This window comes from Hemicordylus capensis, chromosome 2 (assembly GCF_027244095.1).
Source record: "Hemicordylus capensis ecotype Gifberg chromosome 2, rHemCap1.1.pri, whole genome shotgun sequence".
NCBI lineage: Eukaryota > Metazoa > Chordata > Lepidosauria > Squamata > Cordylidae > Hemicordylus > Hemicordylus capensis.
In genome coordinates, this window is record NC_069658.1 from 178583994 (window position 1) to 178595555 (window position 11562).

Consider the following 11562-nt stretch of genomic DNA (forward strand, 5'->3'; position numbering starts at 1 on the left):
CATAAACATGTTTAACTTCCATGCTCCACACACACTTCATAGATTATTGGCCTTTAGGAGAGGGTTGGGAGTGGAGCTAAGAGTTTTGGCTTAGTGGGGAGGTTGAGGGTTGGAGGGGCTGGGAAAACAGAGTTGGGGGTCATGGAAAACCTTGTTTCACCTTTTCGGAGACTGCCAACTTGTACCCCCTGCCATCCTATTTGCTACAAACTTGCAGTGTGGTGCAATTGCTTCCATGAAGAACTCCTGCAGTTGCGATTGACTTGCCTCTAGAGAAGATGTCTTTATGCAGCCAGTGCAGATGGTCAAAATCAGTACAAATGAATGGGGTGGGGGGGTGGGGGGAGGTGAACTGTGGATCACTCCCACCCTCTCTATGTTACTAGAGAGAGGTCCAGGGGCAGCCCAACGTATTGTGACACCTGAGGCAAGCTGCCAAATGCTGCCCTGTCCCATGGTGCTGTTGGGGGCCATCCTCCTTTCAAACTGCCTCTTGCCCGCTTTGAAAGCGATCCAGGGGGTGGGGAGAAGGTTGCCAGGAACCTCCGCTCCTCCTTTTGCACTGTTAGCAAGGAGAGCGGAGAGAGAGAGACTGCCTGCAACCTGGATCAGGTTGGTCCCCGAGATGTCTGATGGCAGCTGCAAGGAGCATCTTGCTGTCCTACTGGTGCCCCAATAATCTGCCTGTCTCACCTTGCCTCATGGAAGGGCTGCCCCTGGAGAGGTCTGTGCAGGTGAGCTCTGAATGCACAATCTGTAACTTCCAGATTGCTGTTGCTGCCGCTGTGTTTTATCATATATGGGGGGGGGCGGGGGGAGTCCATCCGTGTATTTGTTTAGCTATAAAAGATGTTGAAGCTTTTCCCATGACCAGGAGAAATCAGGCTAAGGGAGCCTAGCCCGATTTCTCCTGGTCGTCTGCTGCCACGGGAGCCGCGTGGCTTCTGGCAGCAAACTACCCAAAGTACCCCAGCTCTTAAACAGGGTTAGCGGAGCGAGTGCTCTGCTAACCCCATTTGGTTAATCGTCTGCTGCTGTGGCGCGTCTCCGCACTGCAGCAACACACGAGGAGGCCCTTGCCAGAAGGCCAAAACAAGCCTCCCAGCCCTGGGGGTTTCTCCAGAATGTATCGCGCACCTGCGCGGGGCATCCTGGAACTTCTGGGGGCCAGCTGGCCTCTGATCCCCACCGCCCCCTGCCGGCTCTGTGACGGAGCCCGTGTGGGCGTGTGGGTGGCCAATTTGGCCGCCCAGGGATGGCTCCCTGCACTAACCCTAACGGTGCTTCACATCAGTTGTGAAGTGCCTCATTAACTCAAAAATTACGTTGTGACTTAAAAAGAAAAAATCCAGGGAACAGTAAAAAACAGAAACATTGACTCAAAATAATTCAGAACAATTGGATCATATCAGCTTTGCCCCGTACTATGATTTCAGCAACGAAAAAGCTGGCTACATTTCTTGTAACCTAGGGCTTAGTATTGGCTAATAACAAATGCACCTAGGACCCCAAAGATCTCCCAGGACATGCCATAAGCAATGGCTGAATAAATACATCACGTAAACCATTGTAGAAATTGCAATTTTTAAAAAATGGATCAAATCTTCCATTTCCCAGATCCACATAGACACAGACTGTCTGCAAAAGGAATTCTGGCCCTACAGACTGTCAGCACAGCGGGTGGTAAAACATTGAATACAGCAAGTGAAAAGGATTTCCTGTGTCTTATCTCTGTCGAGTTTGATAAATGGGGTGCTGGGAAAGAGGAAGAAAGAAGACTAGGACAAGTCTAAAGAGGGGAACCACAGTTCCTAGCAGAAGCTAATGTATATTGACTATCTGTGTTTAGAAGCCTTTGCCTTAGACATACAGGAAAGGCCTATAGTATTCAACTTCAATTGCCAACTTTTTACAAAAGAAGACACACAAGAGTCAGCAAATAATAAAGACAATAATCCTCGAGGGATTAAACGAATACGACATATTTATGGCTTTAAAGCTAATTTGGGAGAATAATACTATACGATGAATATTTATGTATCACTTTTCAACAAATGTTCCCAAAGCAGTTGACATAGAGAAGGTATAAATAAATAAATAAAATGGCTTGCCTGTCCCCAAAGGACTCACAGTCTAAAAAAGAAACATAAGATAAACACCAGCAACAGCCACTGGGGGGATACTATGCTAGGGATGGATAGGGCCAGTTGCGCTCCCCTGCTAAATAAAGAGAATCACCACTAGGGATGTGCACAGAACCGGGCAGGGGTGGTTTGACGGTGGGGGGGCGGGGCGGGGATGCACTCACCCCTCCCGCCACATTTCTCTGCCAGCACTCCATTTTGCTAATGCTCCTCAGGGTGGCAGCATACCTCCCTGCCGCCCCATTGCCGTGTCTCCCGGAAGTATCAGATGCGCCTGAGTGAGCATGCATACATGGCAATCGCCTCCCCCACCCTTCAAGATGCGCGCGCGCACACACACACACACACACACCCTGCTGTCGAACCGGGGGAACCACCTGCCGTTCAAACCAGTTCCATGCATATCCCTAATCACCACTTTTAAAAGGTGCCTCTTTGCTCGGTTAGAAGAGGAGATTCAACTGTCATAAGACTGGACACAAAATTACTTATACACAACTTTAAAAGAACTGGAGCCAGTATACATCCTTGAACAGAACCCTTTGAACAGAACTAATCTGAACTGTTAGTTGACCATATATGCTACATCAAAATTGTAAAGAAGGATTGGTATAAAGATTCTTAATCTGCATAAGAAGCCTTTTAACCATAGTTGTAGCTTCCAATCTCTCCCATAGTTTTCCACAAGAAATAGTGTCAAACACAGATTTCAGATTGATAAAAGGAACAAACAATTGGCCCTTGATTCCTTTTGTGTACTTCTCAACTAAGTGAGATAGCACTAATCAGTTATTCAAAGCTGACTATCCATATCTGAAATCAGCTTGTTCCTGGCATAGAATATTTTCAGTGTCAATCCGTTTATTTATCATAAAGATGTTTCGTCTACAGCTTACTAATTATATTTAAAAGGCTTTTGGCCTGTAGATGTCTAGATCTTCTCTAAGTCCTTTCTCAAATATTGGCACCACTGTTAGCCTTTCCCCAATCTGGTGCTATACTAAGTGGTGCTGGAATAGGCGCCCACCAATCAGCATTTGCTCGAAGTAACTCAGAAGGAATTAAGTCATCGCCAGGAGCTTTATTTAATGACAAGAGCTATGAGGGCTCCCTCTTAGACACCTTAGCAGTCCTGACTCTTTCAACCTGCATCATAATCTGCTCTCATTCAAGCAACTTGTCTCCAGCATGCCTGGTATGTTGTGATTAATTCACTAAAAATGTGCTATGTTGTCTGCCAAGCATTCTAGCACATCCATGTGTCCTGTGTGTTTGTGGAGGAGGAAAGGATAACAAGTACTCCTAGGTGATGGCCCCCTCTCTCCCTTACCACCATCACCTTCTATGGTGAATGCCAGAAGTACAAGGAGATGACTTCACTCGAAATATTCAGTGGGTGGAGAAAGACATCCACATCCTTGGCTACTCTGTTACTGCAGCACCTCCTTTGCTTCTCCCTAATCCATCCACAGGCCCCAGCAGCCCAAGTCAAACTATGTTGTGCATCATGGGTACACAGTTCCTGCCATAAAGAATTTGAGGATTCTCCTCATTTTATTGAACTTCCCTGCGCCAAACCCCAGATGTTGCTGGACTATAGTTCCCATCAAACTATGATGGGAGTTGTCATCCAGCATCATCTGGGGACCCAGGTTTGAGAACTGTTGTAATAATCTGTTATCTTCAATCCCTGAAACACTTTTTCTTACCCCCTAGTGTCTTTCCTTCCCCCACCTCCCCACAAAACTAAGTGAAGAGTTGCTCCTCAAGGTTTCCCTCTGTCTGCACCCCTGCTGTGCACACACAAGTCTAGGCCATCTAAAACTTGCTCCACCACCACCTCTGCCCACAGCAGATCTGGATTTGAGCATACAAAGAAGAAATGCTCAGAAGGTATGAAGCACCAATAGAAGAATATGAAACAGGGAAGAAGGAAACAGGGAACAGCTTGGGTGGGGCACTGACTGTTTGTTGCCTCTGCTCCACTTCTCTTCCAGGTGTGTAACATCTCCTGGGCTGTTGCTGAGCTGGGGCTTCTGCCAATATAAAGGGCAGGCTGGCCCAGGGGCTCTCGTCCTTGTGGCTCTCAGCTGTGGGGCGAGCTGCCTGGGGGCCCAGAAGATCTCTCTCCTTCTGCCTGAAGATCCGTCTTCCCTTAATCAAGAAGCTAGCAGGAGTTTACATAAGACTGGTTCTGGTTTTTATTAAGCCAAGAGGCCGTGGTGGGTTAGTCTGGGGAGATGTGTCTGGGAGAGCAAAAAAGTGGGTCTGGAGTGGGGGCGGCAATATCACGGGTAGTGGGCAGAGGGAGGTATGGCGGTGGGAGTTGGGCAAGCCGTTACAGGGGAAATCGGTCCAGGCAATTGAGGCCTGTTCCTTTTTCCGGCCCTTCTCCCAACCCTCTGACCCTAGGGAGCTCTGAGAACACTCCCTTGAGGATTAGGGTGCTGCTGCTGAATGCCAGGTCAGTTAACGCAAAAACATCTCTCATCCATGATCTGATTGTGGATGAGCGTGCTGACCTGGTATGCGTGACGGAGACCTAGTTGGATGCGCTGGGCGGGGTTGGTCTCTCTCAGCTTTGTCCTCCAGGTTTCCAGATCGTGCAGCAGCCCCGCCTCGAGGGTCGGGGAGGAGGCGTTGCAGTCATCTTTCGAGAGACTCTCCCCATTTCCAGGTGCCCGGTCAGGCAATCTCAGAATTTCGAGTGTTTGTCCTTGAGGGTGGGCCTCCGAGATAGGCTGGGGATTCTGCTGGTGTACCGACCACCCCGCTGCACTTCAGTCTCCCTACCTGAGCTGGCGGGGGTGGTCTCAGAGGTGGCCTTGGGTTCCCCCAGGCTTATTGTTTGGGGGGATTTCAATGTCCACGCTGAGGCCCCCCTAGTGGGTGCAGCTCAGGATTTCATGGCCTCCATGGCAACCATGGGCCTGTCTCAATTGGTATCGGGCCCTACCCACGTGGCGGGACACACTCTGGATCTGGTTTTTGCCGACCGGGAAATAAATGATCTAGAGGTGGGGGAATTTGAGATCACTCCCTTGTCATGGACAGATCATCACCTGGTGGGGTTTAGTTTGACTGCTCCGTCTGCCCTCTGCAGGGGTGGTGGGCCGATTAAGATGGTCCACCCCCGGAGGCTTATGGATCCGCTTGGATTTCAGACGGCCCTTGGGGAGTTTCCAGTGTCCAGAGCTGGTGACCCTGTTGAGGCCTTGGTTGATCTCTGGAATGGAGAGATGGCCCGGGCTGTTGACACGGTTGCCCCCAAGCGCCCTGTCCGGCTTGGTGGAGCCCGTTCTGCTCCTTGGTTTTCCTCGGAGCTTAGGGCGATGAAGCAACTCGGACGACGGCTGGAGCGACACTGGAGGAAGAGTCGTCACAAATCCGATCGAACACGGGCTAGAACCCATTTTAGGGACTACGCCGTGGTGGTGGGGGTGGCAAAGAAACGTTTTTTCTCCGCCTCCATTGCGTCTGCTCAGTGCAGGCAAACAGAGCTGTTTCGTGTGGTGAAAACATTGCTCCACACATCCCCCCGGACAATGGGGGAGGAGTCATCTACGGCTCTTTGTGATCGGTTTGCCTGTCGCTTTGCAGATAAAGTCGCTTGCATCCGTGCTGACCTGGACTCCAGAGTTTTGGCAGTTCCGGCAGACGTGCCTCTGGTACCATCTGGTCCCGTTGTTTTGGATTCTTTTCAGTTGGTGAGGCCTGAGGATGTGGACAAGATCCTGGGCAGTGTGCGGGCGACTTCGTGCGCTCTTGACCCTTGCCCTTCATGGCTAATAAAAGCTGCCAGGGAGGGGACAGGCAGATGGCTGGAGGTGATCGTTAATGCTTCATTAAGGGAGGTCAGGATGCCATCGTGCCTTAAGGAGGCAGTGGTAAGACCTCTATTAAAAAAGCCCTCCCTTGATCCCTCCAACCTGGACAATTATAGACCTGTGTCAAACCTTCCCTTCTTGGGCAAGGTGATGGAGCGTGTGGTGGCGTCCCAGCTGCAGAGGGTCTTGGATGATACGGATTATCTGGACCCTTTTCAATCTGGCTTCCGCCCCGGGTATGGGACTGAGACTGCCTTGGTCGCTCTAGTGGATGACCTACGGCGGGAACTAGACAGGGGGAGTGCGTCCCTGTTGGTTCTGCTGGACCTCTCGGCGGCGTTCGATACCATCGACCATGGTATCCTTCTGGGCCGCCTCTCGAGTGTGGGAATCGGAGGCACTGTGTTGCAGTTGTTCAGGTCCTTTCTTGAGGGGAGGGTCCAGAAGGTGGTGCTGGGGGACTACTGCTCGGCCCCGTGGCCGTTGGCCTATGGGGTCCCGCAGGGTTCAGTCTTGTCCCCCATGCTGTTTAACATCTACATGAAGCCGCTGGGAGAGGTCATCCGGGGATTTGGACTGAGTTGTCAGCAATATGCAGATGACAGCTCTATCTCTCCTTGTCATCTGATCCTAGGGAGGCAGTGGATGTCCTGAATCAGGGGTTGGAGGCCGTGATGGGTTGGATGTGGGCTAACAAACTGAAATTGAATCCGGATAAGACGGAGGTACTGTTGGTCAGTAGGAGAGCCAATCAGGATGAGGAGATTTTACCGGTTCTGGATGGGGTTGCACTCCCCTTGAAGGAGCAAGTACGCAGCTTGGGGGTACTACTGGACCCAGCTCTGCTTTTGGAGGCTCAGGTGGAGGCGGTGGCCAGGGGTGCCTTTGCATGGCTTCGGCTGGTGCGCCAGCTGCGTCCCTTTCTCGAGAAGGCAGATCTGGCCACGGTTACCCACGCCTTAGTCACGTCGCGGCTGGATTACTGTAACGCGCTCTACGTGGGGCTGCCCTTGAAGAATATCCGGAAACTACAGCTAGTGCAAAATGCGGCAGCGAGGGTTCTATCCGGAGCTGCCCGTTGGGAACATATCACCCCCATTTTGAAAGAGCTGCACTGGCTGCCGGTTTGTTTCCGGGTCCAATTCAAGGTGCTGGTTTTGACCTTTAAAGCCCTAAACGGTTTGGGCCCAGGGTATTTGAGGGACCGCCTGCTCCCAAGGGTTGCTGCCCACTTGACTAGGACATCTGAGGGGGCCCTGCTCCGGGTGCCGACAATGAGGGAGGCCCGGCTGTCATGCACTCGGGACAGGGCCTTCTCTGTTGCTGCCCCTAGACTCTGGAATGCTCTCCTGGTGGCCATTCGTTCCTCGGACTCCATCACAGCTTTTAGAAAGCTTTTAAAGACTTGGCTTTTTACCCAGGCTTTTACATAATTGTCTTTTACTGCTGTTCTTGTGTGTTTTTATCTGTTGTCTTGTTTTTAAGCTTGTTTTTAGCTTGATGTTTTTACTGCTTTTTGCTGTATGTTTTTAATTTTTGTAAACCGCCTTGGGGTTTTCTTTTAACGAAAGGCGGTATAAAAATGTAATTAAAAAAAACACACACACACCAGAAATGCTTCATTTGCATTGTTGATTTTAAACCAAGTTTGTGAGAAAAGCAAAGTAAAAATATTCTAAATGAATGAACAACATGATCATCAGGATTTATTTTTTATTATTATTATTATTATTATTATTACTACATTTATATCCCGCTCTTCCTCCAAGGAGCCCAGAGCGGTGTACTACATACTTGAGTTTCTCTTTCACAACTACCCTGTGAAGTAGTTTAGGCCGAGAGAGAAGTGACTGGCCCAGAGTCACCCAGCTAGAATCATGGCTGAATGGGGATCTGAACTCGGGTCTCCCTGGTCCTAGTCCAGCACTCTAACCACTACACCATGCTGGCTTAGAGCTGTATCAAGGTAGAATCTACATAATCATCCCCTCTCTTGGTACATAGGAACATAGGAAGCTGCCACAAGATCAGCTCTCCTCTCTCTGAACTGGTGATCAGTTTTGTTCTGGCAATAAACTAGGAATTAGTTGAAGATGTGTGATGGGTGGGGGGATGCCTGTTTCCCAAAGATTAGAAGGGTCTGATTCAATTATGTTGATATCTCTACCAGCTGGCTTCTATGTGTGGCTGACATACTGTGCAATGTAACAAATATGGTGGAATGTAATAGCTGTGCAGCTGTGGCAGCGCAAAATTTCGCAAACAGAATTGCATGACAGTGAAGCCATTTATATTTATTCTAGTAAAAACTAATCTGCCTACTTTCCTTTCACTAGACCTACAACTGGACTAAATGTGGTCCAAATCAGTTAGGCAGTTTACAAGTTAGATCACTTGTGCCTCAAACATTCATGAGTATGCCATCTTGAATTGGGTAGATGACATCATCACAAACTATGCGTTTGAGATGCCTCTACAACTGTACCAAATTTGGTCCAAATTGGTTCCCATTTGCACCTCAAACATTCATGTGTCCACTATCTTGAATCAGGGTGGATGACATTATTACAAACTATGCCCTTGAGCCTATACCTGTAGCAAATTTGGTTCAAATCAGTTAGGTGGTCCACAAGTTAGCCTTCTTGTGCCTCAAACATTCACATGCCCACCATCCTGGATTGGGGTGGATTACATCATTACAAACCATGCTGTTGAGGTGTCCCTGTGTGTCACTCACTACAGCTGTACCAAATTTGGTTCAGATTTGTTAGGCCACAAGTTAGTCCACTTGTGCCACAAACATTCACATGTCTGCCAACTTGAATCGGGGTGGATGACAGCATCACAAACTGCCATTGAGGCATCCCTTTTTGTCCCTAAGGCGGTAGCAAATTTGGTTCAAATCAATTAAGGGGGTTCACATGTTATCCCATTTGCACCTTAAACATTTACATGTCCGCCATCTTGAATTGAGGTGGACAACATCATCACAAACTACACCTTTGAGGTGTTCTTGTGTGTCACTCATTACAACTGTACCAAATTTGGTACAAATCAGTTACAGTCCACAAATTTGCCCACTTGTGCCTCAAAGGTTTATGTGTCGGCCATCTTGAATTGGGGTGGATGACATCATCACAAGCTATGCCATTGTGGTGTCCCTACAGCTGTAGAAAGTTTGGTTCATATTGGTCTAGGCATTGTCAAGTTGATAGCGGGGACACACACACAGAATGAGGGTGATCTCATAAGCTTACTGGAAAGTAGGCTAATGATGGCTTCACTGTTGTACAAATCGATTTGCACAGTTTTTGCTCTTGTGAAAGAGCAAAAAGTGTATAATTGAATGTGATGCATGTACGTGGCGATTGTCTCTTAAAATGTCCTCTTTCTGTAGCATTGCTTTCTGCCTTCACAATATACTTTGTCCTCATTCATCACCAACTCCAGAGCTTCAAGGAAAGTCTAAGTGTGATTTATCCTTGGCAAATCCCTCTTCCCTGACATTCCTCAAATTATTCCTCGCATGCCACTACCCACTGTGGTTGCTGGCAGGAGAACAGGCCTTCAGATCTCCAGGCTAAAAATAGTCTGCTTGAGATAACACCTGTACAGAGGCATACAGGCCTCCCCTTGGGATGCAGCCAGCTTCTTTGCACTTTGGTTACGTGGATGTCTGCAAGCCAGTTTGTCATGGTACTTGCAAGGCTGGTAGTATAGTACTTCTGGTATCTCAGGTGCAGGAGGGAAGGGGCAGACAGGAAGCTGCAAATGTACACTACACATAGGCTTCTTGTATGTTGTTGCAGCGGGGGCAGATGGCACATAACCCACATAGCCCTTGCCAAGTTGGCCATGGTATGGCTTGGCGATGTTAGCAACCACTGCATAACGCAGAGGTCTTCAAACTCCAGATGTTGTTAGATTGCAACTGCTATATGCACAACCACAATAGCCAAAGGACAGGTGGTGTGGGACTACAACTCCCATCTTCCTGTGGTCATAGTGGCTGCGGGTGATGGCCATTGTAATCCAACAACATCTGTGGACCCAAGTTTGAGAACACTGAGCATAGTTAATTACAATTAAGGAAAACTTCTGAGGGATTTTCCCCAGTGACTAAAACCTTCCTGAAGAAACATTCCAAAAAATGAAATGGAATATATATAAAGTACCCCCAGGGAGGGGTGTGTGTATGTTATGTTAAATGGTGATCCTTTGGGGCATTAGGGGATGGTTACAGCAGAGCTTTGTAAGCAAAACAGACCTGCTCTTTACTTCTGCTTCCCTCTCCCCGCTTTATGTGATAGACATTTCTTCCTTCCCTTTCTCTGCTCTCCATAGCCCACTAGATAGAACATTCCCTTTATAGTCATAATTCATAGGAATCTTCCCTAGCAACAACAATTTTGTAGCCCCTCTCCTGACTAAATAAGAACAGCCCTGCTGGATCAGGCCTAAGGCCCATCTAATCCAGCACCCTGTTTTACACAGTGGCCCACCAGATGCCTCTGCGGAGCCCACAGGCAAGAGGTGAGGGCATGCCTTCTCTCTTGCTGTTACTCTGCAGACTTACTCTGATATCTGTCCATTCCTTCTCAGGGTAAGCACTTCAAAAAGTAGACCAAGATATAAAATAAGGCAATTTTGTGCCACCTCAGAAAATGCACTGAGGCTGACAAAGTATGGAGATAAATGATTTATTATTTGTATTTCCTAACCTATTGATCCTGAGGATAAGGGCATATATACATCCAACAGTATATTTACAATGGCTGACATGAGGAGGAAAATTACACAAAACTAGCTAGGCCGGGCTCAGAGCATCTGCGCCTGCGGCCGGTCTGCCCACCTGGCTTTCTGGCCGGCTGGCCAACTGGCCAGCCCGCTTCTCGCCCCACCCCCACACTTTCAGGCTGGCTGGCTTCTTCTCCCCAACCTTCTCCGTCCGCCCCAGTGCTTTCTGGCTGGCGGGCCGGCCGGAAAGACGGCCCGCCACCTACTCCCACACACCCACCAACTCCCAGCAGCAGCCTCCGCCTCCCGCGGGCGGGCCCGCCGCCACCTCCTTTTCCTGGCGGACGGACTGGCCCACCGCCGCCTCCTGCTCTCACTGGCCGGGCTGGCCCGCTGCCAGCCGGCATCCCTATTTTCTCCCCATCCCCATCGCTATCCTATCCGGCAGCTGCTCGTGAACTCTCGCGAGAGCTGCCACACATGAGATTAGTGCCGGGTACGTCTAAGAGAATTATATATAAAGAAGATAGACTCATTTAAATTGAACATTGCCCAAGTTGTCCTTTTAATTTCAGTGGGACTACTTTGAGAAATTTTCCTCATCCTATCAGCCAATGAAAACAAGTTACCAGCTTTCACTTCAATCTTACACTGGCAAAACAAATCAAAAAGTGTTTAACTTTCCACAATCTATAGTTTCAACTGTAGGCTGGTTTAAAACACATTAGAAAAATGAAGTTCATAAAGAATGCCTACAAGCTCTTAACCTCATAGTGACCATTTAGCATCAACCACCCTGTGAGCAAAAGATGGAGAGAAGCAAAGCAAATCGTCATTGCCACCAACCACTGCTC